This window comes from Symphalangus syndactylus, chromosome 3 (genome assembly GCF_028878055.3).
Source record: "Symphalangus syndactylus isolate Jambi chromosome 3, NHGRI_mSymSyn1-v2.1_pri, whole genome shotgun sequence".
Classification (NCBI taxonomy): Eukaryota; Metazoa; Chordata; class Mammalia; order Primates; family Hylobatidae; genus Symphalangus; species Symphalangus syndactylus.
This window is the reverse complement of record NC_072425.2, coordinates 106,216,150-106,243,450: the sequence shown is the minus strand read 5'-3', so window position 1 is coordinate 106,243,450 and position 27,301 is coordinate 106,216,150. Positions and strand designations below refer to the sequence as shown.

At 37.7% G+C, this 27,301-nt stretch overlaps 1 long non-coding RNA gene across 1 annotated transcript in view; it reads right to left on the bottom strand.

The window, feature by feature from the left end:
• Positions 1 to 10,181: 10,181 nt before the first annotated feature.
• LOC134736248 (uncharacterized) overlaps positions 10,182 to 27,301 on the bottom strand; it is a 57,826-nt gene continuing 40,706 nt past the window's right edge. Inside the window, exons 2-4 of the long non-coding RNA XR_010120145.1 lie at positions 14,504 to 14,627; positions 12,555 to 12,705; positions 10,182 to 11,173 (exon numbers count right to left, since the gene is read on the bottom strand). This is a non-coding gene — a long non-coding RNA (uncharacterized lncRNA). The remainder of the gene's footprint in view (positions 11,174 to 12,554; positions 12,706 to 14,503; positions 14,628 to 27,301) is intronic.

Here is a 27,301-nt window from a genome sequence, read left to right as displayed (position 1 = left end):
GCTGAGAAGTTCAAGGGCATGGTCCTGGCTTCTGGCAAGGACTTTCAAGCTTTGTCACAACATGGCTGAGAAGTCAAAGGGGAAGCAGACATATGCAAATGAAAAAACCTGAGGGGCATCCTGGCTTTATAACAACCCACTCTTGAGGAAACTAATCCAGTCACTACTTCAAGAACAGCAACAAGCCATTCATGAGGCATCTGCCTCCATATCCCAAACACCTCCTACTAGCTCCACGCCCGTCAACACTGCCACATTGGGGATCAAATTTCAACACGAGATTTGGTAAGGACAAACAAACCATATCCAAATAGTAGCACCCGAGTACCCCAACTGTTCTTAGGCACCATAGTTGCCCAAGTCATTTGTGAGTAGGCACTGTTTAATTATCATTTAGTGCAGACAAAGAATATTTGACATTTAAGATTTTTTTCTAGAATACATTAAATTTCTTAAATATTTATTTTTACTAATGTTTTTCAATTGGAGATTAGAAAGAATGAACAAGAGAAATGATTCCTCCCTCCCAAACTGACCTCCCAAGCAACCCTTTTTGTGGGAGGGAAGGCAGACAATTTAGTTCATAACAAATATGTATTATAAGAATTAACTATATATGTAAGTATGGAATTAATCAACATTTAGAAATTCTACATAGACTGGGTGCGGTGACTCATGCCTATAATCCCAGCACTTTGGGAGGCCCAGGCGGGCAGATCACTTGAGTTCGGGAGTTTGCGACCAGCCAGGCCAATGTGGTGAAACTCCGTCTCCACTAAAAATACAAAAATTAGCTGAGCATTGTGGCGGGTGCCTATAATCCCAGCTACTTGGGAGGATGAGGCAGGAGAATCACTTGAACCTGGGAAATGGAGCTTGCAGTGAGCCAAGATCACACCACCACACTTCAGCCTGGGTGATAGAGTGAGACTTCATCTTAAAAAAAAAAAAAAAAATTCCTACATAAAACTAAACCGTCTAAACTACACTTTCCTATTTATAATAAAAATAACTCACACATTCCTTTGGAGTAGGTATAGAACACCACCTTTTAACCTCTAGGTGGGTGTCTGTGATGGTTCATTTATCATCTCGTACGTAGGAATGCGTCTTCTTCAAAGTGATCCTTTAGGCTATCACTGTGGATTGGAATCACTGTGAGGACTCTCATCACTGTGAAGTCCAGGGTATTAGGTCAGAGACTTGATCTTTCAATGTCAGGGGAACAAAGGACAGCAGGTCCTCTGAAGCAGGAACAAGTGTCATCAAGCTCTTAATCAGGATTTTTATATATCAATATATATATATTGAAGCTCTGACCCCCAGTGTGACCTATTTGGAGAAAGGGCCTTTAAGGAAGTAATTAAGATTAAATGAGTGCATAAGGGTGGGCTCCTAATCAAATAGAACTAGTGTTTTAAAAAAAAGAACCACCAGGAACACCCGCACAGAGGAAAGGTCATGTGAGGACACAGCAAAAAGGTAGCTATCTGCAAGGCAAACACAAGGGTCTCACCAGACAACAACTCTGGCAGTACGTTGATCTTAGAATTCTGACATCCAGAACAGGGAGAAAATTAATGTTTGTTATTTTATCCAACCAGCCTATGGTATTTTGATACGGCACCCCCAGCAGACTAATACAATATTGTATTTTGTATTCTATAAATTTTCTATTTATTATGATATAATATAGAGGAGTATAACATATAATATAGTATAAGAATACTAAATATTAGTATATATTATATCATATATTATATAGTTATTTAATGTTTTATAATAGTATAATATAGTATAATAGATGTAGGTAAAATAAGCATAAATATATTATTATATGTTATATAGTATTGCCTAAAGACAGGGATATATTCTGAAAAATGTGTCAGGCAATTTTGTCATTGTGTGAACATTATAGAGTGTACTTACATAAACCTAGATGGTATAGCCTACTACACACCTAGGCTATATGGCTATTGCTTCTAGGCTACAAGCCTGTATAGCATGTTACTATACTAAACATTATAGATAATTGTAACACAATGGTCAATATTTCTGTAGAAAAGTTACAGTAAAAATACAGTATAAAAGATAAAAAATAGGCAAGGCGCAGTGGCTCATGCTTGTAATCCAGCACCTTGGGAGGCCAAGGCAGGCAGTGATCACAAGGTCAGGAGTTTAAGATCAGCCTGGCCAACATAGTAAAATGCCATCTCTACTAAAAACATAAAAAATTAGCCAGGCGTGGTGGCGGGCACCTGTAATCACAGCTACTCGGGAGGCTGAGACAGGAGAATTGCTTGAACCTCGGAGGAGGAGGTTGCGGTGAGCTGAGATCATGCCATTGCACTCCAGCCCAGGCGACGGTGCGAGACTCCATCTTGAAAAAAAAAAAAAGATAAAAAAGAGTACACCTATAGAGGGGACATACAATAAGTGGAGTTTATAGGACTAGAAGTTGCTCTGGGTGAGTCAATGAATGAGTCATGAGTGAATATGAGGGCCTAGGACATTATTATATATGACTGTAGACTTTATAAACATAGTATACTTAGGCTACACTAAATTTATTTAAAAATTTTTCTTTTTTCAATAATAAATTAACTTTAACTTACTGTAATTTTTAGCTTCACAAACTTTTTAATTTTTTTAGCTTTTTGACTATTGTAACATAGCTTAAGACAGAGATATTGTACAGTTGTATAAAAATATTTTCTCTTTTTGTATCCTTATTCTATAAGCTTTTTTCTATTTTTTTATTTTTATAGATTTAGGGAGTACAAGTATAAATTTTTTCATATGGATATATTTTATGGTGGTGAAGTCTGGGCTTTCCGTGTAACCGTCACCCAAATAGTGTACGTTGTACCCAATAGGTAATTTCACATCCCTTATTCCTTTCTCTCCCTCCTACCTTTTGGACTCTCCAGTGTCTGTTATTCCACTCTCTCTGTCCATGTGTACACATTTATTAGCTCCCACTTATAAGGGAGAACATGTGGGATTCGCCTTTGTTTCTGAGTTATTTCCACTGAAGAAATACACACATAGTGAGGCATACACACACTGAAGGTATATACACACATACGCCATAAAATACTACTCACATTTTCTTTATCCAATCATCCATTGAGGGACACTTAGATTGATTCCATGACTATGCTACTGTGAATAGTGTGGTGATGAACATACAAGTGCAGATTTCTTGTTCATACAATGATTTATTTTCCTATGGGTAGATACCCAGTAGTGGGATTTCTGGATCAAACAGTAGTTTCTGTTTAGTTCTTTGAGATATTTCCATACAGTTTTCCATCCATAAATGTTGTACTAATTTACATTCATACCAACAGTGTATAAGCATTATCGTTTCTCCGCATCCTCACCAACATCTGTTGTTTTGTTCTTGTCAATCTTTTTAAGCTCCCTAGAAACATGGGAATCTGTTGTTTTTTGACTTTTTAATAATAGCCATTCTGACTGTTGTGAGATGGTATGTCACTGTGGTTTCATTGGCATGTCCCTGATGATTAGTGATATTGAGCATTTTTTCACATTTGTTGGCCACTGGACAATTCTCATTCTGGTCAGTTATTCATTTGATCTTGTGAATGTCATGGTGAAAGGAACACCATAGTTACCAGATGAAATGAAAACACTCACATGCATCATAGACACAGAAATTTGTCACAAGATGGAAAAGACATTGATTCCACTTTGAACCAAAGTTTATAGAACACTATTAATGGAAATTAGTGGAAATGGCTGCTAAAGTAAAAGTTAAGGTGAATGATCTAATCTGACTTGATTTATTGAATCCAGAACCTTTATGCTAAATCCCCCTGGTAATAAACTAAATAAAAATCCCTTTATACCACTACTTAGTAAGTTAGTAAAGGTGTGCTACTCATTAGATGCTAATCTCACTTACTGAGGAATGCAGAATTGCATACTGTTTCCACAGTTCAGCCAGTACACCCTAATCTCAGTCTATAACTCCCTACCGCTCTTCCCTGCTAATCAACCCACTGTCTTCCAAAAGAGCCCATGGCAATAAAAAAGAAGCCAAGTTCCCATGTCCTTAAAGAAAATTAAGCCCAGGAATCACCTCCCCCGTTCCTATCTGGAGTATAAGATTAGAATAAAAACCCACAGTATTACCAGTGTATTATTTGGCCACTTTTTAATGGGGTTGTTTGTTTTCTTGTTGAGTTGTTTTAGTTTCTTGTAGGTTCTGGATATTAGTCCTTCATCAGATGCATAGTTTGCAAATATTTCTCCCATTCTGTAGGTTGTGTGTTCACTCTCTTGATTGTTTCTTTTGCTGTGCACAAGCTTTTCAGTTTAAGTCCCATTTGTCTATTTTTGTTTTTGTTGCCTTTGCTTTTGAGTCATAAATTCTTTGTCTGGGTCAATGTCCAGAAGTTTTTCTTTGTGCTTAGGATTGCTTTGTCTAGTCAGGCTTTGTTTTTGTTTCCATATGAATTTTAGGATTGTTTTTTCTAATTATGTGGAAAATCATATTGGTAATTTGATAGGAATTGCATTGAATCTGTAGATTTCTTTGGGCAGTATGATCATTTTAACAATAGTGATTCTTCCAATCTATAAGCATGGAATGTTTTTCCATTTGTTTGTGGAAAGAATACTGATAGAAGAATCTACAATTTCTTCCATCAATATTTTTTAGTTCTCCTCATAGAGATCTTTCACCACCTTGGTTAAATGTATTCCTAGGTATTTTCTGTGGTTTTTTTAGTAGCTATTGTAAATGGTATTGAGTTTGTGATTTGGTTTTCGGCTTGATCTTTATTAGTGTATAGAAATGCTACCGTTTTTTGTATGGTGATTTTGTATCCTGAAATTTTACTGAGTCATTTATTAAATCTAGGAGTCTTTGGAAGAGTCTTTCGGATTTTTTAGGTATAAGATTATATCATCAGCAAACAGATAATTTGACTTCCTCTTTTCCAATTTGGATTTCTTTTATTTCTTTCTCTTGCCTGATTGCTCTATTTAGGACTGCCAGTACTATGTTGAATAGAAGTGATTAAAGTAGGCATCCTTGACTCGTTCCAGTTCTTAGGGGGAATGCTTTCAACTTTTCCCTATTCAGTATGATGTTGTCTGTGGGTTTGGCATATATGGCTTTTATTATTTTGAGGTATGCTCCTTTGATGCTTGGTTTTCTGAGGGTTTTTAACATGAAGGGGTGCTAAATTTTATCAAATGCTTTGTCTGCATCTATTGAGATGATTGTATAGTTTTTGTTTTAAATTGTATTTATGTGGTGAATCACATTTATTGGTTTGCAAATGTTGAGCCATGCTTACATCCCTGGAATAAAACCCACTTCATAGTGGTGAATTATCTTTTTGATGTGCTGTTGGATTTAGTTTGCTAGTAATTTGTTGTGGATTTTTGAATCTATGTTCATCAGGGATATTGGCCTGTAGTTTCTGTTGTTGCTGTTGTTTGCTTGCCTGGCATTGGTATCAGGGTGACACTGGCTTTGCAGAACAAGTTAGGGAGGAGTCCCTTCTCGATTTTTTAGAACCAGTTCTTCTTTGTACATCTATCAGAATTCAGCTGTGAATCTGACTGGTCGTTTATTATTATTACTATTACTGATTCAATCTCGGTACTCATTATTGCTCTGCTCAAGATTTCTATTTCTTCCTGGTTTCATCTTGGGAGGTAGTATGTTTCCAGGAATTTATCCATTTCCTCTAGATTTTCTAGTTCGTGTGCATAGAGATGCTCATAGTAGTCTCTGATGATCTTTTGCATTTCTATGTAATCAGTTGTAATGTGTCCTTTTTCATTCAATTGTACTTATTTGAGTCTTGTTTTTTCTGGGTTAATTTAGCTAGTGATCTATCAACTTTGTTTATCTTTTGAAAGAACCAATTTTCACTTTGTTGAGCCTTTGTATTGTTTCTTGGGGTCTAAATTTCATTTATTTATCCTCTGATCTTTGTTACTTTTTCTCTTCTGACAGCTTAGCTTCTTTCTTTTTAAAATTTTTTATTTTCTTTTTACTGTTAAACTTTTGGTTAACAACTAAGACACAAACACACACATTAGCCTAGGCCTACACAGGATCAGGAGCATTAATAGCATTGTCTTCTACCTCCACATCACGTCCCACTGGAAGGTCATTAGCAGCAATAACACACATGAAGCCGTCATCTCCTATGATTACTGTGCCTTTTTCTGAATACCTCCTAAAGGATCTGCCTGAGGCTGCTTTACAGTTAACTTTATTTTCTATAAGTAGAAGAAGTACATTGTAAAATAATGATAAAAAGTATCTTATAGTAAATACATAAACCAGTAATACAGTCATTTGTTATCATTAGAAATATCTACTCTACATAATTGTATGTGCTATACTTTTACACAACTGACAGTGAGGTAGGTTTGTTTATACCAGCTAACCACAAACACATGAATAATGCATTGCACTACAATGCTGTGATAGATATGACAACACTAGGCAATAAGAATTTTTCAGCTCCACTATAATCTTATATGCAGTCAGTTATTGACCAAAATGTAACTACGAGAGGTGTGACTGTATATGCATATGTATTTGGTATTTATTATAGTAAAATAAATACAAGTAATCTCAACAGGTTATTATATTAAAACCAGTGGAATGTCTGTAGTGTATTCACTACACTTAGAATCCCCTGTAATTCTACAGCCTTGCTTTTGACTCTGACACAGGAGGTCTTGGAATTCAAGAGCTCTAGAGTGATGTAATGGAAAGCATTATGTTGGCAGAAAGCCTCAGTAAGAAAGTGCAAATGCAATGTGATGGACCTTGAAGGAGCATTCATCATCACCTACATCTCCTTGATGCTCCAGGGAAGAGAAGAGGAAACTTTCCTTACTGAAATTCCTCTGAGAGTCTGAGTTCTTGTTACATGGGCCATAGTATGAAAGCAGGATGAGACAGAGAATGATTTCCCTCTATTTACTCCAGCTCCTCATTCTATTAACTGGTTGGGTTTCACAGCCAAGGCTGTATGGTGTGGTGGGGGTGGCCATCACTCTTGGAGAAGAGGCCACCAGTACCTTGTCAAGGCAGGCCCACACCTACCCTTGAGGCAACTCCCCCAAAACATGCACTGCTCTTTTCATTTAAGACCAGTGATGGGCAGTTCAGCTTTTATTCCCAGAAACTTCTGAAATGGATCATAATAGAGTATTCGTTAATTTCAAAAGTACTTCATAGTCTAGGCCAAAATTTTATCCCATTTACTATTTCAGTCTCAAATTATGCCCAGGAAGGCACAAATGAAATTCCTAGACAAATTTAGAAATCTATATGATATGGAGGCCATGTTAGAATGTATGAAACTCCTACTACTATAAAAGTCTCTGAAGTTAAAGCTAAAAGTCAAAGTTCAAATTTTTGCATTAAGTCAAAGTTCAAAATTTTGCCCACACTAGTTTCTTATTCCACTGTTTAACTCAGAAGGGTGTCACAGCTGTTCAGCTGGAGTATTGTTGCCTTAAGCTTGGGCTATTTGGTGCTGAAGGGATGATGCTACTTTCTTCATCATATCCAAACTGAATTAAACTAATCCAAGTCTCTCATGTGTCCCACTTTTTTAGAAAAACAGATCGTGGAACACATAAGAATATTACAGTTGCATGCACAGACACACACACACACACACAGACACACACTGTCCCCTTACCCCTTAAAGATTTTAACCAAGCAAAATGATGTTTCTAAGCCCTAGTATATGGTTTGAATCAGTTAGTTTTAACTGCATATAAAAGAAAACCTCAAAGTGACAGTGGCTAAAGTAAGACAGAAGTTATTCCTCTCTCAAATACTAGAAGATGAAGAAGAAATAGTCCACGGCTAGTGAAGTTGTTCTCCAGTATCACCAGATACCTAGATTCTGATCTTTCCATCCTACCAACTTCTAGTCTAAGATTGTTGCTGGTCAAAAGCAGGAAAGGCAAAAAAGCAAAATGGGTCCTGCTATGCTGAGTCAGGTCTCTTTAAGCTAAAACCCAACATTCTTTGCTTAGATTTCATTACTGAGAACTCAGTTATGAGTGAGAGTATAGCGGGATGGGAAATGTAACATTTCACTTTAAATGTTTCTCTTCCCAGCTAAAATCTACGATCCATCCCTAAGGAAAAAGGAAAGAACAATGATGTTAGAATAGACAACTCAATTTCTACCACATAGTACAATCCAGATCCACATTGTTTTTGACCTACTTATGTATTGGTCTGTTCTCACGTTCTTAATAAAGACGTACCAGAGACTGGGTAATTTATAAAGGAAAGAAGTTTAATGGACTCACATTTCCACATGGCTGGGGAGGCCTCATAATCATGGTGGAAGACAAAGAGCAAAGGGACATCTTACATGTCGGCAGGCAAGAGGGCACGTGCAGGGGGACTCCCCTTTATAAAACCATCAGATCTCATGAGACTGATTCACTATCATGACAACAGCATGGGAAAAACCACCCCCATGGTTTAATTACCTCCCACATGGCCCCTCCTACAACACTTGGGGATGATTACAATTCAAAGTGAGATTTGGGTCAGGACACAGAGCCAAACCATATCAACTTGTATTGAGGGAAGGAAGGTAAACGAAAGGAATCATGAGCAAAAAGAGGAAATGGTATTGATTTAGATCTTGACTGTATGGCAGTAGTGAATTTAGAACATGCTATTCTGAGTCCCAAACCTATTAAATTCACCTCAGTTGTAAGTATAAAATTGAGGAGTATATCTTGCAGATATCAACAATATAAATATATTGTTAAGATTATTAACATAAATGTTATTACAGCCAGATAGGCAAGGAGTCATAAACCAATAGAGAAATGAACTGCAGAAATATGAATATGTGGAAATTTAAAATGTGTGAAAAAGATGGCATTGAAGATGAGTGGAGAAAGAATGGACTGTTTAATGGGTGTTGTGGCAGATTTTATTTTCAAAGATGACTGCACTAAATATATATCACAGCCCACATGCTCTTCTCATACTGTGACACGAACATACCTCCCCCTGAGGTATGTGGAGTCTGTGTTCCCTTCCCTTGAACCTAAGCAGACCTTTGTAACTGTCTTAACTAATAAATAACAGTGGTAATGACAGTTCATGACTTCTGAGGCTAGGTCATAAAAGGCATTTTATCTTCTGTCTTTCTCTCTGAAATGTTCCCTTTGGGAGAATCCAGCCTTCATGCTATGAAGACAATCAAGCAACCCTTTTGAGAGGCTCATGCGAAGAGAAACTAAGGCCCCTGGTAACGGCGAACATCATTTTGCCAGCCATGTGAATGAGATACCTTTGAAGTCGATGTCCTAGCCCTAGGTAAGACAGGTTTCCAGATTAATGCAGCCCCAGAAGACATACGACTGAAACTGCATGAAAGGCCTCAAGAGAGAAATGTTCAGTGGAGCTTTTCTCAACATTTTTGACCCACAGCAACCATGAGAGATAAATAAGTATTGTTGTTCTAAACCATTAATTTTAGGGTGATTTGTTATATCGATAATTAACATAGGTGTTGATAAATTTGCTTATTCATAAGGAAAAAAGCAAAAATCAAAACTGAGTTTCTGCCTCCTGCTATACACAAAAGTCACATTCAAGTGAATAAATGCCTTTAATTTGAAAAGCAAACTTTAGAATTCTAGAAGTTTTAGAAGAAAATATGAAAAAATATCTGTATGATATCAGGATAGGGAAAAAATTCTTAAAACATAAAAATGCTAACAACAGAGAAAACGTTGATCCATGACTATATTAAAATCTTTAATCAAAACATACCCTAAAGAAAGTAAAATGATGAGCCACAATTGGGGCTGCATCATAGTTAGACTTCTACCTCTTCCCAGTCCTCTACTTCCTTCTCCTCCTTTCCACAGGGGCTGATGCCAAGCACACTAAATTCAATCTCAGATTTTATGTTTCATAGAGCCAACGATTTTAAATGTCATGTTTATCATTTCCATGAATGTTTCTATAGAATAACTAAATATGTACAGATTCAACATTAAGAGTATATTATACCTGTTCCAAGTACTGTTTGAATAATATCACAGCTTGCATTATTGTGGTAAAATGTACATGTAGTTCCACTCCACCTATTTTAACAGGTACATGGTATTCCATCTCAGTGATTCATACATTTCTACTTTGGTGTCCTGTTACAGCAAAACATCTCAACACTTGCTGTTCTCACCCTACCACTGTATCCCTTTCTTGCCTGCAAGGAGCAGGCTGATCTTTTACTTCCCCTTCTCATTTTCCCTGCATCCTCTTCTTTTCCAAATCTAATTCAGAGCTTTACCTAAATGGCAGATGTTAGATAAGGAGGAAATATTTTATTGGTAAGAGGACACAAACTGGTAAGTATTTAAAAAATAATACTCTGCTACACTGTTGACAAAAGAAATTCATATTTACTAAGAACATTTGTAGAGGCAGGGGCCATAGTTTATTTCACTAACCTTCTTTTAAGTTTCCTCCAGGCAGGAAGGCCTGCTGGAATGAATCCTGAAAGAGTTGCTTGCCAAAATGTATGTGAAGAAATGAATCTGAGAAATGCAAGAGATGGACTGTGATGGACATGGAGTAGTCCTATACTCAAACTCTCCATTACCTAATTCGCACTTTTCTCCCCACACTTCTGTACAAAACTTCATGATAGCCAACTGAATCTCATCAGTTTCCTCAGCATATCCTATCATCATTCCTCGTGGTCTTCATTTAAGCCTTTAAGTCCTATTTGAAAAGATTTTCTCTTTAGTTATTTGAATATGTGTTTTTTAGGGTTTTCTTTTTTATTATTTTTTCTTGTTTGTTTTTGCTTTTTTGAGATGGAGTCTCGCTCTGTCGCCAGGCTGGAGTGCAGTGGTGTGATCTCAGCTCACTGCAACCTCCACCTCCAAGGTTCAAGTGATTCCCCTGCCTCAGCCTCCAGAGTAGCTGGGACTACAGGTGCGTGCCACCATGCCCAGATAATTTTTTTTTTTTTTGTATTTTAGTAGAGACGGGGTTTCACCATGTTGGTCAGGATGTTCTCCATCTCCTGACCTCATGATCCGCCTGCCTCGGCCTCCCAAAGTGCTGGGATTACAGGAATGAGCCACCGCACCCAGCCATGTTTTGTAGCTGAAGAAAATTTAGACTCATGGTTAATAACAGAGCATAGATTTGAATCACATAGTATTTGAATACTATTTCTTTTTCCCTTCTTCCCCGCTTCCTCTCTCCCTTCTTACTTCTTTCCTTCTTTTCTTTCTTTTAACATTTTAGTGGATTTTTCTCTAAGTAATACAAAAGTAACACATTCTTCCTTTTGTTTTTCTGCAAGGCTGGCCCCTAGGAGTAACAATAGTTGCTTTCTGAATTTTCTAAGCATACGTACATACTCACAACACATATCACATGCATATACACATACTTTTTAAATTTAGTAAGATTATATAACTTGTCTTTTTCTTTTCATTTCTCTTTTTATTTTATTATTTTTTTTTTTTTGAGGCACAGTCTCACTCTGTTGTCCAGGCTGGAGTGCAGTTACACGATCTTGGCTCCCTGCAGCCTTTGCCTCCTGGGTTCAAGAGATTCTCCTGCCTCAGCCTCCCAAGTAGCTGGGACTACAGGTGTGTGCCACCACAACTGGCTAATTTTTGTATTTTTAGTAGAGATGGAATAGGTCAGGGCCACTTTCTATTAGAGTTCCATCTGATTTAGGAGCGGAATGATGTTGAACAATAGGTGTCTAATTTATTTTACCATTGTATTTAAATTGGTGCCTTTTTTTTTTCTTGAGACAGGGTCTTGCTCTGTCGCCCAGGCTGGAGTGCAGTGGTGCTATCTCAGCTTATTGCAAACTCCGCCTCCTGGGCTCAGGTGATCCTCCTGCCTCAACCACCCGAGTAGATAGAACTACAGGCACACAACACTACACTCGGCTAATTTTTGTATTTTTAGTAGGGACAGGGTTTCACCATATTGGCCATGCTGGTCTCAAACTCCTGACTTCAAGTCATCCAACTGCCTCGGCCTCCCAAAGTGCTGGAATTACAGGCATGAACCACCATGCCCGGCCAGGTGCCTATTTTATTATTATAAATAATGCTGCACTGAATTAGTAATTCTGTAGGACTAAATCTTAAAGTAGCAATCAAGGGGTGGGTTGAGCGAGTGACAATGAGCAGTCAGCCCTAACTGGGAGACGTGTTTTATTACTGAAATTGCTTAGAATTGCTGGTGCATACTGGTAATACAAAGAAGAATAACTTTTGGTTGGTTTTAATCTTGTTTTTTTTAACTCTCTACAAACTCCTTGATTACCTATATCCTGGGCAGATCTTCCCACTGACCTGCCCCTGGTGGGCCACTGGGTTCTTAAAATGGGTATTAATTGTTTCAAAAAGTACACACATTTGAAATTGATGATTCCCTTTCCTTAGTCCTCTCACCCTCAGGAGGTCATAAAAATTTGCAACCCCAACAATAGTATGAGAGAGTGGCAGATTTATTATACCTTCAAAAATGCTGGATATTATTGCAGCCATCAAAAGGAAAGAGATCGTGTCCTTTGCAGGCACATGGATGGAACTGGAAGCCATTATCCTCAGCAAACGAACACAGGAACAGAAAACCAAACACTGCATGTTCTCACTTATAAGTGGGACCTGAATAATGAGAACAAACGAACACAGGAACACACACTGGGGCCTGTCGAGGGGGCGGACAGAGGGAGAGTATCTGGATAAATAGCTAATGCATGTGGGACTTAATACCTAGTTGATATGTTGATATGTGCTGCAAACCACCATGGTACATATTTACCTATGTAAAAAAAACCTGCATGTCCTACACATGTATCAGGAACTTAAAATAAAATAAAAATTTTTTTTAAAAACAGAAATTTTTGCTTAAAAATGCTGGATATTATCAGTGTGATTTATTTTTACCAATTCAGTAGACAAAAATATAAAATAATTGCTGTTTTAATTTTTTTAATTATTGGAGAGTTTGAGCTGCTGGTATTATTGGTCTTTTGTATTTCTTCTTTGGATAGCTTATTTTATGGTCACACATTTTTCCACTTATTGATGGTCTCTATACTATATAACAAGCTCAGAAAGTTCTGTCCCATTCCAAAATTAAAACATATTTCAATATGTTTCTCTATTTATTTTGCAATTTTTAAAAATATTGATACTTTTGACCGTTCTAGAACCTTTTAAAATTATGATGTTACTTAAGAATCATTTATTTTAGATTGTTAGTCATTTTTCTGTCATAATTTACTGAGCAGATCAGTAACATCCATGGGTTCCCCAAGAGATCTACAGATTCAGGGCAAATCTGTGAATCTGAATGGAAAAAGATTACCTTTTATTTTCACTAACATCTAATTGATATTTATACTTTCCTTCAATGATGAATAGAGGAAACAAACTACAGTAGCAATAGCAGTATCCCTGACTTGGCTACCAATAGAAATTAGAGATTTTTATATCAAATTGCAATTACAGATATCTAAAAATATTGTTTTTAGTCATTATTACTTAGAAATTATTGCAGTTAATAAACTTAGCACATCATATTTTGGCCAAAGTAATTATATCAGGAAGTAAGGTTTATATTCTTTGCTCAGATGGAGCTCCCATGATGTTTGATAATGTCTCTAGTTTTTACTACTTTTAGGGAAAAGAAAGTGCTTCGCATCATCATTTAACAAATTCATGTACTCACAACAAAACTCTTCCTACAGTTTTAAAATAAGTTTTGTCAACAACCATAAAATTCATTAACTTTATCAGAAAAAGGTATATGAATCATTACATTTAAAAATTTTTGTCAAGGAATGGGCAAAGGATATAATAATCACCACCAAACAGAAGTTTGCTGGCTTTTAAGAGAATAAATCTTGCTATGATTGTTGAGGCATAAGTTGTACATTTTATGAAACAATAAGAACAAAAAATACTTTTTGAACATTGTCTTTGTCCAGTTTGAGCTGCTATAACAAAATACCTTAGACTGGGTAATTTATAAACAACATAAATTGGTTGGTTACAATTCTGGATGCTGTAGTTCAAGATAAAACCAGAAGATTTCAAGTTTAAGATAAATTCAAGATAAAATAAGCAGATTTCATGTCTGGTGAGTATCCAGTCTCTGCTTCAAAGATGGCACTTTCTAGCTGTGTCCTCATATGGCAGAAGGGCAAACAGGCTCCCTGAAGCCTTTATAAAAGCACTAATCTAATTTATAAGGTCTCCACTTCCCAAAGGCCCCCATTTTGCCTCCCAAAGTCCTCATCTCTCAATACGTGTTGCACTGGAGGTTAGATTTCAACATATGAATTTTGGTGGTAAAACCATATTCAGATCATAGCATTTCACCCTGATCCCCCCAAATTCATGTTCTTGTCGCATGCAAAATGCATTGATTCCATTCTAATAGTCCCCAAAGTCTTACCTTGTTCCAGCACCAACTCAAAAGCCTGAAGTCCAGAGTCTCATCTAAATGTCATCAAGATCAGGAATTGTTGAGACTCAAATGTGTGATTCATCCTGAGGCAAATTTCTCTCCAGCTGTGAGCCTATGAAATCAAAGAAGTCATGTCCTTCCAAAATACAATGTTGGGGTAGGCATAAGATTAACATTCTCATTCCAAAAGAGAGAACTAGAAAGGAACAAAAGAGTAATTGATTCAAAGTCCAAAACCCAACAGGGCTAATAACATTAAATCTTAAGGCTTGAGAATAATATCCTTTGACTTGATGTCCTGCCTTCTATACACACTGGGGCACAACCAAGCTTTGGGAGTGGGGCCTTTGAGGATCAGGCAGCCCCACCCCTAAGGCTTGGCTGGGTGCACGCCACACAGTACCTCTCATACATTGGAATCACATGCCTGCAGCTCTCCCAGGCTGCAGTTGCATCATTCTGGAGTCTCAGAGCCTACTCCCACAACAACACTAAATGTTGTGATGCTCTCTGTGATGACCCCAACCTATGCCTCTGCTGGGCATTGCCTTCATGGGGACTCTCTGCAGTGGCCCCACCTCTGTGGCAGTTCTCTGTCTGGATACAGAGGCTTTCCAGAGCATCTTCTGAAATCTAGCTGGAGATAGCCATAGCCACACAGTTCATGAACTCTGTGGACCTGTGGAGGTGGCACTGTGTAGACACTGCCACACGGTTTACCACCTGTGCCTTCTGGAGGGCCCACCAAACTTATACCTGGGCCTGGTTAAGCCGTAGCTGGGATGACCAAGGATCACTGCACATGAATGAAGTGAGTGGAGCCTTAAAATTGTTCTCTCCTCAAGCTTCTGACATTCTGGGCCTATGACAGGTGCGGCATCTCCTATTGTGGAAGATCTCCACAATGACTTTGGTGTCATTCTTCCATTGTCTTAATGAATAGCACCTGGCTTCTAGCCATACTAATCTTATTTAACAGTCACTTGGCCACAACATTGGTGTTCTCTCCAAAACTTGCTTTTTCATTCTTTACTGCCATGCTTAGAATTTTCCTAATCTTGAAAAATGGAAGTTTTGCTTCCATTTTTATTATAAATTCTATCTTGAACTCATTTCTCTCTTCCTACACTTTACTATAAGCAGTTAAGAAAGGATATGCCACACCTTCAACACTTGGCTTAGATATTTCTTTCACCAAATATCTTATTTCATTACTCACAAGTTGTACCTTCCACAAAACACTAGGACCCTAGGACGTGAACACAATTCAGCCAAATTACCACTTTATAACAAGGATTGCCTTTCGTCCAGTTTTGAATGACATGTTCCTCATTTGTGTCTAAGACCTCATTAGAATGGCCTTTACTGTTTGTATTTCTACCAACCTTCTAATGGCTACCATTTAGGCAATCAGTAGAAGGCTGAGGCTTCCCTACAGCTCTTCTCTTTTTCCTGGTTCTCACAAGAATCATGTTTTATGGTCCATTCATGGGAATGTACTTCAAAGCCCTTCTAGCTGCTACCTATCACCCAATTCCAAAGCTGTTTCCACATTTTCAGATATTTGTTAAAGCAGCCCCCACTCTCATTACCAATTTTTATCTGAGATTGTTTGAGCTACTATAACAAAATACCTTAGACTGGGTAATTTATAAGCAGCATAAATTTATTGTTTACAGTTCTGGAGGCTAGGAAGTCCAAGATCCAGGTACCAGCAGATTCAGTGTCTGGTGAGGGTTCATTCCTTTCTTCAAATTTAGCATCTTTTAGCTGTGTCCTCATATAGCAGGAAGGCAAACAGACTCCCTCAATCTTCCTTCTTAAGAATATTAATCCTATTCATGAAAGCAGAGCCCTCATGACCTAATCACCTCCTAAAGGTCCCACCTGTCAATACCATTGCTTTTGGGTTATATTTTTCAACGTATGAATTTGGGGGAGACACTGACATTTAGACTATAGCAAAGACTATGAAAGAAATTATTTTGGGGTGGAGCCAAGATGGCCGAATAGGAACAGCTCCCGTCTCCAGCTCCCAGCCCCAGCGACACAGAAGACGGGTGATTTCTGCATTTCTGCTTGAGGTACCGGTTTCATCTCACTAGGGAGTGCCTAACAGTGGGTTCAGGACAGTCGGTGAAGCGCACTGTGCGTGAGCCAAAGCAGGGCGAGGCATTGCCTCACTCGGGAAGCGCAAGGGGTCAGGGAGTTCCCTTTCCTAGTCAAAGAAAGGGGAAACAGACGGCACCTGGAATATCGGGTCAGTCCCGTCCTAATACTGCGCTTTTCCAACGGGCCTGGAAAACGGCACACTAGGAGATTGTGTCCCGCACCTGGCTCGGAGGGTCCTATGCCCACAGAGTCTTGCTGATTGCTAGCACAGCAGTCTGAGATCACGCTGCAAGGCGGCAACGAGGCCGGGGGAGGGGCGCCCGCCATTGCCCAGGCTTGCTTAGGTAAACAAAGCAGCCAGGAAGCTCGAACTGGGTGGAGCCCACCACAGCTCAAGGGGGCCTGCCTGCCTCTGTAGGCTCCACCTCTGGGGGCAGGGCACAGACAACCAAAAACTCAGCGAGAACCTCCACAGCCTTAAATGTCCCTGTCTGACTGACAGCTTTGAAGAGAGTAGTGGTTCTCCCAGCACGCAGCTGGAGATCTGAGAACGGACAGACTGCCTCCTAAAGTGGGTCCCTCACCCCTGAGCAGCCTAACTGGGAGGTACCCCCCCAGTAGGGACAGACTGACACCTCATTCAACCGGGTACTCCTCTGAGACAAAACTTCCAGAGGAACTATCAGACAGCTGAATTTGTGGTCTCACGAAAATCCGCTGTTCTGCAGCCACCGGTGCTGACACCCAGCCAAACAGGGTCTGGAGTGGACCTCTAGTAAACTCCAACAGACCTGCAGCTGAGGGTCTTGTCTGGTAGAAGGAAAATTAACAAACAGAAAGGACATCCACACCAAAAACCCATCTGTACATCACCATCATCGAAGACAAAAAGTAGACAAAACCACAAAGATGGGGAAAAAACAGACCAAAAAAACTGGAAACTCTAAAAAACAGAGCACCTCTCCTCCTCCAAAGGAACGCAGTTCCTCACCAGCAACGGAACAAAGCTGGATGGAGGATGACTTTGATGAGTTGAGAGAAGAAGGCTTCAGACGATCAAACTACTCTGAGCTACGAGAGGAAATTCAAAACAATAGCAAAGAAGTTAAAAACTTTGAAAAAAAATTAGAAGAATGGATAACTAGAATAACCAATGGAGAGAAGGGCTTAAAGGAGATGATGGAGCTGAAAGCCAAGTTTCGAGAACTACGCGAAGAATTCAGAAGCCTCAGTAGCAGATGCGATCAACTGGAAGAAAGGGTATCGCTGATAGAAGATGAAATGAATGAAATGAAGAGAGAAGGGAAGTTTAGAGAAAAAAGAATAAAAAGAAATGAACAAAGCCTCCAAGAAATTTGGGACTATGTGAAAAGACCAAACCTATGTCTGATTGGTGTACCTGAAAATGATGGGGAGAATGGAACCAAGTTGGAAAACACTCTGCAAGATATTATCCAGGAGAACTTCCCCAATCTAGCAAGGCAGGCCAGCATTCAGATTCAGGAAACACAGAGAACGCCACAAAGATACTCCTCGAGAAGGGCAACTCCAAGACACATAATTGTCAGATTCACCAAAGTTGAAATGAAGGAAAAAATGTTAAGGGCAGCCAGAGAGAAAGGTCGGGTTACCCACAAAGGGAAGCCCATCAGACTAACAGCTGATCTCTCAGCAGAAACTCTACAAGCCAGAAGAGAGTGGGGGCCGATATTCAACATTCTTAAAGAAAAGAATTTTCAACCCAGAATTTCCTATCCCGCCAAACTAAGCTTCATAAGTGAAGGAGAAATAAAATACTTTACAGACAAGCAAACGCTGAGTGATTTTGTCACCACCAGGCCTGCCCTAAAAGAGCTCCTGAAGGAAGCACTAAACATGGAAAGGAACAACCGGTACCAGCGCCTGCAAAAACATGCCAAATTGTAAAGACCATCGAGGCTAGGAAGAAACTATAGCAACTAACGAGCAAAATAACCAACTAACATCATAATGACAGGATCAGATTCACACATAACAATATTCACGTTAAATGTAAATGGGCTAAATGCTCCAATCAAAAGACACAGACTGGCAAACTGGATAAGGAGTCAGGACCCATCAGTGTGCTGTATTCAGGAAACCCATCTCACGTGCAGAGACACACATAGACTCAAAATAAAGGGATGGAGGAAGATCTATCAAGCAACTGGAAAACAAAAAAAGGCAGAGGTTGCAATCCTAGTCTCTGATAAAATAGACTTTAAACCAACAAAGATCAAAAGAGACAAAGAAGGCCATTACATAATGGTAAAGGGATCAATTCAACAAGAAGAGCTAACTATCCTAAATATATATGCACCCAACACAGGAGCACCCAGATTCATAAAGCAAGTCCTCAGTGACCTACAAAGGGACTTAAACTCCCACACAATAATAATGGGAGATTTTAACACCCCACTGTCAGCATTAGACAGATCAACGAGACAGAAAGTTAACAAGGATATCCAGGAATTGAACTCAGCTCTACATAAAGTGGACCTAATAGACATCTACAGAACTCTCCACCCCAAATCAACAGAATATACATTTTTTTCAGCACCACACCACACCTATTCCAAAATTGACCACATAGTTGGAAGTAAAGCTCTTCTCAGCAAATGTAAAAGAACAGAGATTATAACAAACTGTCTCTCAGACCACAGTGCAATCAAACTAGAACTCAGGATTAAGAAACTCAGTAAAAACCACTCAACTACATGGAAACTGAACAACCTGCTCCTGAATGACTATTGGGTACATAATGAAATGAAGGCAGAAATAAAGATGTTCTTTGAAACCAACGAGAACAAAGACACAACATACCAGAATCTCTGGGACACGTTCAAAGCAGTGTGTAGAGGGAAATTTATAGCACTAAATGCCCACAAGAGAAAGCAGGAAAGATCCAAAATTGACACCCTAACATCACAATTAAAAGAACTAGAAAAGCAAGAGCAAACACATTCAAAAGCTAGCAGAAGGCTAGAAATAACTAAAATCAGAGCAGAACTGAAGGAAATAGAGACACAAAAATCCCTTCAAAAAATTAATGAATCCAGGAGCTGGTTTTTTGAAAAGATCAACAAAATTGATGGACCGCTAGCAAGACTAATAAAGAAGAAAAGAGAGAAGAATCAAATAGATGCAATAAAAAACGAAAAAGGGGATATCACCACCGATCCCACAGAAATACAATCTACCATCAGAGAATACTACAACCCGTCTATGCAAATAAACTAGAATATCTAGAAGAAATGGATAAATTCCTTGACAAATACACCCTCCCAAGACTAAACCAGGAAGAAGTTGAATCTCTGAATAGACCAATAACAGGTTCTGAAATTGTGGCAATAATCAATAGCTTACCAACCAAAAAGAGTCCAGGACCTGATGGATTCACAGCTGAATTCTACCAGAGGTACAAGGAGGAACTGGTACCATTCCTTCTGAAACTATTCCAATCGATAGAAAAAGAGGGAATCCTCCCTAACACATTTTACGAAGCCAGCATCATCCTGATACCAAAACCTGGCAGAGACATAACCAAAAAAGAGAATTTCAGACCAATATCCTTGATGAACATTGATGCAAAAATCCTCAATAAAATACTGGCAAACCGAATCCAGCAGCACATCAAAAAGCTTATCCACCATGATCAAGTGGGCTTCATCCCTGGGATGCAAGGCTGGTTCAACATACGCAAATCAATAAATGTAATCCAGCATATAAACAGAACCAAAGACAAAAACCACATGATTATCTCAATAGATGCAGAAAAGGCCTTTGACAAAATTCAACAACCCTTCATGCTAAAAACTCTCAATAAATTAGGTATTGATGGGACGTATCTCAAAATAATAAGAGCTATCTATGACAAACCCACAGCCAATATCATACTGAATGGGCAAAAACTGGAAGCATTCCCTCTGAAAACTGGCACAAGACAGGGATGCCCTCTCTCACCGCTCCTATTCAACATAGTGCTGGAAGTTCTGGCCAGAGCAATCAGGCAGGAGAAGGAAATAAAGGGTATTCAATCAGGAAAAGAGGAAGTCAAATTGTCCCTGTTTGCAGATGACATGATTGTATATCTAGAAAACCCCATTGTCTCAGCCCAAAATCTCCTTAAGCTGATTAGCAACTTCAGCAAAGTCTCAGGATACAAAATTAATGTACAAACATCACAAGCATTCTTGTACACCAATAACAGACAAACAGAGAGCCAAATCATGAGTGAACTCCCATTCACAATTGCTTCAAAGAGAATAAAATACCTAGGAATCCAACTTACAAGGGATGTGAAGGACCTCTTCAAGGAGAACTACAAACCACTGCTCAATGAAATAAAAGAGGATACAAACAAATGGAAGAACATTCCATGCTCATGGGTTGGAAGAATCAATATCGTGAAAATGGCCATACTGCCCAAGGTAATTTATAGATTCAATGCCATCCCCATCAAGCTACCAATGACTTTCTTCACAGAATTGGAAAAAACTACTTTAAAGTTCATATGGAACCAAAAAAGAGCCCACATCACCAAGTCAATCCTAAGCCAAAAGAACAAAGCTGGAGGCATCACGCTACCTGACTTTAAACTATACTACAAGGCTACAGTAACCAAAACAGCATGGTACTGGTACCACAACAGAGACGTAGATCAATGGAACAGAACAGAGCCCTCAGAAATGATGCCGCATAGCTACAACTATCTGATCTTTGACAAACCTGACAAAAACAAGAAATGGGGAAAGGATTCCCTATTTAATAAATGGTGCTGGGAAAACTGGCTAGCCATATGTAGAAAGCTGAAACTGGATCCCTTCCTTACACCTTATACAAAAATTAATTCAAGATGGATTAAAGACTTATATGTTAGACCTAAAACCATTAAAATCCTACAAGAAAACCTAGGCAATACCATTCAGGACATAGGCATGGGCAAGGACTTCATGTCTAAAACACCAAAAGCAATGGCAACAAAAGCCAAAATCGACAAATGGGATCTCATTAAACTAAAGAGCTTCTGCACAGCAAAAGAAACTATCATCAGAGTGAACAGGCAACCTACAGAATGGGAGAAAATTTTTGCAACCTACTCATCTGACAAAGGGCTAATATCCAGAATCTACAATGAACTCAAACAAATTTACAAGAAAAAAACAAACAACCCCATCAAAAAGTGGGCAGAGGACATGAACAGACACTTCTCAAAAGAAGACATTTATGCAGCCAAAAAACACATGAAGAAATGCTCCTCATCACTGGCCATCAGAGAAATGCAAATCAAAACCACAGTGAGATACCATCTCACACCAGTTAGAATGGCCATCATTAAAAAATCAGGAAACAACAGGTGCTGGAGAGGATGTGGAGAAATAGGAATACTTTTACACTGTTGGTGGGACTGTAAACTAGTTCAACCATTGTGGAAGTCAGTGTGGCGATTCCTCAGGGATCTAGAACTAGAACTACCATTTGACCCAGCCATCTCATTACTGGGTATATACCCAAAGGACTATAAATCATGCTGCTATAAAGACACATGCACACGTATGTTTATTGCGGCACTATTCACAATAGCAAAGAGTTGGAACCAACCCAAATGTCCAACAACGATAGACTGGATTAAGAAAATGTGGCACATATACACCATGGAATACTATGCAGCCATAAAAAATGATGAGTTCGTGTCCTTTGTAGGGACATGGATGAAACTGGAAAACATCATTCTCAGTAAACTATCGCAAGGACAAAAAACCAAACACCGCATGTTCTCACTCATAGGTGGGAATTGAACAATGAGAACTCATGGACACAGGAAGGGGAACATCACGCTCCGGGGACTGTTGTGGGGTGGGGGGAGGGGGGAGGGACAGCATTAGGAGATACACCTAATGCTAAATGACGAGTTAATGGGTGCAGGAAATCAACATGGCACATGGATACGTATGTAACAAACCTGCACATTGTGCACATGTACCCTAAAACCCTAAAGTATAATAAAAAAAAAAAAAAAGAAATTATTTTATGACCGTGTGAGTCTGCTTGCACATATTTTAAAACATATGAAATAATTAAGTCTTTCAATGAAAGATCCTAAATAATTAACATGATTGCTACAGAAAAAATTACACGTTTTCTTGGATAAGCTGCTGATATGGAAGAAGAGATTTGAGGTACATCCTGGCAAATTTTTAAATTCTGGAAGAGGAATTCTACCAAGATACAATATTATTGGTAAAATGTTCTCAAAAAAATCTGAATATACCTGGAAACACTTTAAAAGTCCTCCAAAGTTAGTCTATCTTGATGACATTAAGGCTTATTAATTATATTTTCATAAATTATGCTTTTTATGATATAACTACAAGCTCATTGCCATCAGAAGGTTGCCTATACTTTTTTCTAGAAGTTTTATAGTTTTGTATTTTATTTTGAGATCTGTTATCTATTTTGAATTTTTGAAAACTCAGAAACATTTTGTAAAAGATCAATGTCTAGATTCATTTTTTTGCATGTGAATGTCCAGTTGTTCAATCAAAATTTATTGAAAAAACTACTCTTTCTACATTGTATTGCCTTTGCTCCCTTGCAACTTTGTCGAACCAATTGACAATATTTTCTGGATCTATTTCTGAATTCCCTATTCTGTTTCACTGAACTATATGTCTATTATTTTACCAACATCACACTATTCTGATCACTGAAATTTACACTAAGTCCTAAAATCAAACAGTGTTAGACCTCTAACTCTGTTCTTTTTCTTCGGAATTGTGTTGGCTGTTCAAGGTCTGTTGCCTTTTGACAAAAACTTCAGGATCAGTTTGTCAATACCTACAAAGTGACTTGCTACCATTAGGTTGGGATTGTGTTAAATCATAGATCAAGCTGGGAAGAATAGAAATCTTAACAAAATTAAATCTTTTAATTCAGGAACTTGGAATATCTCTTCATTCATTTAGATATTCTTCGATCTCATTCATCAGAATTTTTCTGCATATAAATCTTATACAAAATTTGTTAGATTTACACCCAAGTATTTCATTTGGGGGGTGCTATTTTAGGTTGTATCGCTTTAAATTTCAATTGTAATTATTTGTTGCTGGTATTGATAAAAACAATCAAACTTATAAGATTAATTGTATATTAATCTTGTATCCTATAGTCTTGCTATATATGCTTATTAGTTTCAGGTGTTTTACGTTGATTCTCTGGATTTTCTGTATAGCCAATCAAGTCATCTGCAAACAGAGAGGTTTTTTTCTTCCTTCGCAATCTGTATACTGCTTATTTCCTTTTTTATTTTCTTATTGATACATAATATCTGTACATTTTCATGGGATATATGTGATATTTTGTTACATACATAGGCTGTGTAATGATCAGGTCATGGTATTTGGGGTGTCCATTACCTCAAGTACTTATTTCTATGTGTTGGGAATGTTTCAAGGCCTCTCTTATAGCTATTTTGAAATATACAACACATTGCTGTCAACTATAATCGCCCTACTCTGCTATCAAACATTAGAACTTATTCTATCTGTATAATTGTATGTTTGTACCCATTAAGCAAGCTCTCTTTATTCCAACCTCCAACCCAGGAAATCTTCCCATCCTTTGGTCTCTATCATTCTACTGTCTACCTCCATGAGATCAACATTTTTAGCTCCCACATATGATAAAGAATATGCAATATTTATCTATTTGTGACTGACTTATTTCACTTAATGTAATAAACTTCAGTTTCATCCATGTTGCTGCAAATGACAGGATTTTATTCTTTATAGCCAAATAACATTCTATTGTGTATATATACCATATTTTCCTCATCCATTCATCTGTTGATGGGCACTTAGGTGGATTCCATATTTTCACTATTGTGAATATTGGTGTAATAAACATGAGAGTGCAGGTATCCCTTTGATATACTGATAGACTTTCCTCTGGATAAATACCTAGTAGTAGGATTGCTGGATTATATGATACTTCGATTTTTTATTTTTTTGAGAAATCTCAGTACTGTTTTCCATAGTGGCTGTACTAATTTACAACCCTATCAACAGTGTATAAGAGATCCCTTTTCTCTGCCTCCTCTCCAGCATCTGCACTTTCTTTGTCTTTTTACTAATCGCCATTCTAACTGGGGTAAGATGAGGTCTCATTGTGTTTATGATTTGCATTTCCCTGATGATTAGTGATGTTGAGCTTTTTTTCATATACCTATAGGCCATTTCTCTGCCTTCTTTTGATAAATGTCTATTCGTGATCTTTGCCCACTTTTTAATGGAATTGTTTCTTTTTCTGTTGAGTTGTCTGAGTTCCGTGTATTTTCTGGGCATTAGTCCCTTGTCAGATGAATAGTTTGAAAATATGTTCTCCCATTCAACATGTTGTCTCTTCACTCTGTTAATTGTTTCCTTTGCTTTGCAGAAACTTTTAAGTTTAATATAATTCCATTTGCCTATTTTTGTTTCTGTTGCCTTTGTTTTTGAGGTCTTAGCTATAAAATCTTTGCCCAGATTAATGTCCTGAAGTGTTTCCCCTATGTTTTCTTCTAGGAGTTTTATAGTTTCTTGTCTTACATTTACATATTTAATCCATCTTGAGTTAATTTTTCTATATGGTGAGTGACAGGGGTCTAGTTTCATTTTTCTGCATATGGCTATCTAATTTTCTCAGCACCATTTATTGAATAAGGTTTCCATTCCCCAGTGTATATTTTTGTTGGCTGTGTCAAAGATCAGTTGGTTGTAGGTATGTGACTTTAATTCTGGGTTCCCTATTCTGTTCCATTGATCTACATGTCCATATTTATACCAGTACCATGCTGTTTGGTTACTATAGCCTTGCAGTGTAATTTGAAGTCAGATAATGTAATGTCTCTAGCTTTGTTCTTTTTGTTTAGAATTGTTTTGGCTGGTCAGGCTCTTTTTTGTTTCCATATGAATTTTAGGATTGTTTTTTCTAATTATGTGAAAAACGATGTTGATAATATGATAGGAATTGCATCGAATCTGAAGATTTCCTTGGGTAGTATTAATAATACTACTAATTAGTATTATTAATTAATACTAATGTGATACATTAGTATTATGTATTAATATATTAGTATGAACACTATTAATTAGAATATTAATTAATATAATTTTAACACTATTAATTCATCCAATCAATGAGCATGGGATATCTTTCCATTTATTTGTGTCCTCTTCAATTTCTTTCATCGGTGTTTCATAGTTTTGCTTGTAGAGGTATTTTACCTCATTGGTTAAATTTATTCCTGGGTTTTTCTTTTTTTAGCTATTGCAAATAGGATTGCCTTCCAAATTTCATTTCTGCTAGCTCATTATTGGTATATAGAAACAGTACTGATTTTTATATGTTGATTTTGTACTCTGCAACTTTATTAAATTTATTGATCATATCTAAGAGTTTTTGGCAGAGTCTATGGATTTTTCTAAATATAAGATCATGTCATCTGCAAAGAGGGACAACCTGCCTTCCTCTTTTCCAATTTGGATGTTTTTTATTTCATTCACTTTCCTGATTTCCTTGGCTAGAATTTCCAGTACCATGTTGAATAGGAGAGGTAAAAGTGGACATTTTCATCTTGTTCCAGTTCTTAGGAGGAAAGGTTTTCAGCTTTCCCCCACTCAGTATGATGTTGGCTACAAATGTGTCATATATGGCTTTTATCATGTTGAGGTATATTTCTTCTATGCCTAGTTTGTTGAAAGTTTTTATCATGAAGAGATGTTGAATTTTTATTGCATGCTGATTTCCTTCTATTAATTTGAGGTTTGGTTTTTTCTTGCTTTCTAGATCCTTGAGGTGCATCATTAGATTGTTGATTTGGAATCTTTCTACTTTTTAATGTAGGCACTTAATGCTATAAATGTCCCCCTTCATACTGCTTTTGCTGTGTCCCATAGGTTTTGGTATGTTTTTATTTTCATTAGTTTCAGGAAACGTTTTGATTTCCATCTGAATTTTTTCCTTGACCCAGTTGTCATCCAGGAGTATGTTGTTTAATTTCTATGTACTTTTACAGTCTCCAAAGTTTCTCTTGTTATTGATATGTAGTTTTATTCTATTGTGTTCTGGCAAGATGTTTAATATAATTTTTATTTTTACAAATTTGTTAATAATACTGGTTTTGTGTACTAATACATGGTCTATTCTGGAGAACATTCCATGCACTGATGAAAATAACGTGTATTCTTTAGCTGTTGGATAAAATATTCTGTAAATACCTATTATGGCCCCTTTAGTCTAATGTATTGTTTAAATCCAATGTTTCTCTGTAATTTTCTGTCTAAATGATGTCTAATCTTGAGAATGGGGCTTTTAAGTCCCCAACCATTATTATGTTGAAGTCTATCTCTTCCTTTAGAGCTAATAATATTTGCTTTATACAGCTGGGTGTTCTGATATTGGGTTCGTATATGTTTAGAACTGTTATATCCTCTGCTGAATTGATTCCTTTGTCATTATATAATGACATTCCTTATTTCTTTTTACGGTTTTTGCTTGTAGTCTCTTTTATTTGATAGAAGTATAGCTGCTCCTGCTCACTTGTGGGTTTTGTTTGCATGGACTGTCTTTTTCATCCCTTTACTTTCAGACTGTATGTGTCTATACAGATGAGATCAA